At 61.3% G+C, this 3,676-nt stretch overlaps 1 long non-coding RNA gene across 1 annotated transcript; it reads right to left on the bottom strand.

Annotated features, from left to right (window-relative positions):
- Positions 1-618: 618 nt before the first annotated feature.
- LOC116661995 lies at positions 619-3,676 on the bottom strand. The gene is made up of 5 exons (XR_004317961.1): positions 3,575-3,676; positions 3,177-3,311; positions 2,223-2,325; positions 1,825-1,925; positions 619-1,079 (listed from the first exon to the last, which is right to left on the bottom strand). It is a non-coding gene; the product is annotated as an uncharacterized LOC116661995 (long non-coding RNA).

Raw genomic sequence — 3,676 nt, 5'->3', positions numbered from 1 at the left:
CTCGACCAAGGCAGGACCGTCAGGCCAGCAGCAGAAGCTGCCTGGGAAAGCCTGCACCCCTGACACAAGGGACAGGGAGCCTAGGAGAAGGTCCCGGAAGACCTGACTCCCCAGTGTCTCTGAAACTCCTGCGCCGGAAGTAGCAGTCCACCCCCCACGGAGCTCGTGCACCCACCTCACCCCCAAGGGAGCAAAACAGGACCCGCGTCTTCCCCCACAGGGGCCCTGCGTCCCAGGAGACGGGGTGACCAGCTGCCCCGGTTTGCTGCGGGCCCTGCAGCGCTACATCCAGGAGACACCGGGAAGACCGGGAACAGGTGGTCACCCGCATGCCAGGCCTCCACCGCACAGCACAGGTGGGGGTGCTGGCCCGGGTCAGGGAGGAAAGGGATGGCCCCTGCCCCGCAGGAACTGCAGCAGGGGTCTCCAGGTGACACTGAGCGGCCAGAAGCCAGGGGCTATGATGATGGACACCAGTGACCAGGAGACCTGACCCACAGAGCAGGGGAGGTGGCCAGGACAACACGGCCTCCTGGGGGCTCGAGGGAGGAGCAACCAACCAAGGCACAGCCCAGAACGGATACTCAAAAGAGCAAGAACGGACAGTGGGAGGCTGAGGGCAGTCACCCCAATAAATGAATTGTGATCCCTTGCCCAGGCTCTGCCCCTGAGCCAGTTTTCAGACCTGGAACCGACTAGGGAGGTGGCCGGGTCCACGGGGGAAGGACATTACAGTACTGTGGCAGGAGACACAGGAATGACCCCCCAGCCCTTCCCAAAGGGACCTCGGGCTCTGCACCGGGCGACCCAACACTGGGAAATGGGACAACCAGATAGTTCGAGGCCGTTGGACACAGGGCCCAACTCAACACAGGTATGGGAGACTCAATCAACTCTGTCTCTGCAGCCACCCCAGGACCCGTGCTGGAGGTTCTGAGCAGCGGGTGTCACTTGTCTGAGGGACGCTGGGCCATTCCCGAGGATGTGTCACGTGGTCTTGAGCAAGAGAGCCTGGAATCCAACATCCTCCAGAATGAAGTGTGGGGTTAGTCAGATGTCTTCTGAGGAACCTTTCAGAACTTGGGATAACAGTTGATGCCAAGTGAAAAAACGTAAGAGAGAACGTTAACACTGCATGAACTCAAGTGAGTAAAGGGGAAAATGCCGAGAAAAAGAACGGGGAAATATGCCCCAACTGTGAACGCTTCTGCCTCCGGGCGATGCCTTATGAGCGTCTTTGGTCCTGACTCTTCACATCCTTTCTGCACTTTGCAAAGTCCCCATGGCGAGTACACAGATACACTCAAGAGGTGGCTGAACGGGTCCTCTGCCCAGAGCACATCAGTCTGCTCGTGCAAGCCCTGCAACCACGGTTAGGGGACGGCAACTCGTGCTCCAGACCCCCACCCCAACTGAATCTAGCAAACAAGTAAGCTGGGCCCGTTTGCTTGGCCGCAGCATGGTGTCAGGAAGCCCCTCGTCCGGCTGTGGAGGGGCCTGGCACCCGGGTTGGGGCTTCTCTGCTCAGAGACCGAGGACGGTAAGGAGCACGAAGTCAGGAGAGCTTAGGAGTGATGGAGACACAGAAAGAGCATCTCCCGCCTCCGTGGGAGGTGGCAGAATGGTCTGTAACATGAGTGCGGGCGGGGCAGCGCCAGAAGTGCCCAGACACGCCTCTGGCTCCCACTCTGTGTGCCAGGGTCCGTGTGCAGGCACCACGGGACCAGCAGCGGCAACGTCTCCGCCCACATCGGCAGGTCCCCTGTGGTGCAGCTTCTCCCCGAGGCCTTGGAGAGTCATGAAGACAAAATCAGAAATACGTACAGATCTCAGGCTGGACCACACAATCTGGGCCGTGTGAAGAGGGCCTTGGCCAACCGGAGCTTGGAGCTGCCAGGGGACACAGCGGAAGCCGGGGACAGGGCCTGCAGATTAGAGACGGGCCAGAGGGGCGGGAGGTAAACCAGGAGAGTTGGGGCAGAAGAAACAAGGCTTGCTGTCTTCCCACAGCTGCACGGCTGCCCCGGGCTTCTCCCGCGTGAGTCCAGGGCATGGAACTGAAGCCAGGCGGTAACCGACTGACTTACACAGACAGGAAGGAGCCCTTTCTCACGGGCAGAGCCCTGGACACCGGGGCACCTCCCCCTCAGGGATCCTCACCCCAGGTGGCGGGCCTGGGGGTGGGTGGCGGCCTGGGGGGGGGGGGCGGGACACTCCCTGACCTTTGGGGTCACATACAGTTTGGAGCCTCTAGGCCAATACTGAGTCCAAAGCTGGCCTACGAAGACAGGAGGAAACCAGCCTCCGAGGGGCAGGAGGAGGCATCTGAAACACAACAACCAGGGCGGGATGAGCACCCAGGTTGCAAAAAGACCCCCCACACACTCAGCACAAAAAGGACAAGCAGCAAAGTAGACAGACAGGCAAAAGGCATTTCACAGAGGAAACCAGCCCTGCCGGGAAGGAGGGAAACGGAGAATTTGGGCCCAGCCAGCCCCAGGCCTGTGGTGCCCCGAAACCTGCCCACAGGAACAAACTGGAACCCGCTCAGGCCTGCGAGAGGCCGCGTGCGGTGGGGCGGCACTTACCGCGGCGTGGTCTGCGCCTGGTTTGCGCCTCTCAGCGAAAAAGGGGGGCGTGTGCCCGGCACAGAGAAGGGGCGGGGGTCTGGGAAGTCACAGGGGGCAGAAAGGACGGCTGGGAGGACCTCTGGGGCAAACAGAGGGATGGCGGAGCCAGGGAGAGGAGCAGGACAGAACAGCGGTGGCGAGTTCCCAGGGGTGGCTTGAGCCGGGGGGCAGGATGGACCAAGGTCACTGGGGATGAGAAGGAGGGGAAACTGCAAAGGCAGGTGCTCAGAAGGGCCCCCGAGACACCGAGCTCTACAGGTGCCCTGGGGAGGAGGGACCAGAAAGGGAAGGTGACTCTGAACAGGTGCCCTGAGCTCCAGAGAACAGGCAATGTCCCGGGGCCACTGTCACCCCCAAAGGGCAATGGCAAAAACAGCAAGGACGTCCAACAGGGAAGACTGGGTGCATCTGGGGAAGAAGCAGAGCTTGAGGAGGGGACTCGCTCCTGTCCCGTGGGGTGCGGTCCAGGGGCAGTGGCAGGGAGGGAGCAGGATCCGCAAGCAGGGGGAGGCCGGGAGGCCCAGTCTGGGAGGGAGGCTGACTCACCCTGATGACCAGAGAGGGAGGGGGAGGAGGCCCGCTCTTCCAGGACTTCATTTGTGGAGGACACGGGAAGGAGCAGGTGAAGAAACTCACCGGGAAGTCAGACATCAGATTGTAGTAAGGATCGGCGCCCACTGACTTGTACGGAAAATCAAAACTGAGTTGCAGTCGGGTTGCCTTTCACAGGGACAGCCGCGAATACTAGCCCACGCCCACCTGCGACAGGGCCAGGCCACTCTTCCTGGGCCCACACACCCGGCAGAGAACCGGCCCGGCAGCCACTACCGTTGCAACTGTCCCCACATCAGACCACACTCCTCCCTTTCCTGTTCCCCTCCTCGGGGACCTGGGGCACCCTGCTTCTCAGCATAGAGGGGAGGGCCAGAAAAGGGGGTCCTTACGCAGCACCATCACAGCTGTTCCCCACCAGCAGCCACATATCAAACGTCTCCGGCTCACTGGGCAAGTTCTCTTGCTTCAAGCAAGATTCGGGAGGAGCTCCA

Source organism: Camelus ferus, chromosome X (assembly GCF_009834535.1).
Source record: "Camelus ferus isolate YT-003-E chromosome X, BCGSAC_Cfer_1.0, whole genome shotgun sequence".
Taxonomy (NCBI): domain Eukaryota; kingdom Metazoa; phylum Chordata; class Mammalia; order Artiodactyla; family Camelidae; genus Camelus; species Camelus ferus.
The sequence above is the reverse complement of the archived record's forward strand: the minus strand, read 5'-3'. Positions and strand labels throughout refer to the sequence as shown.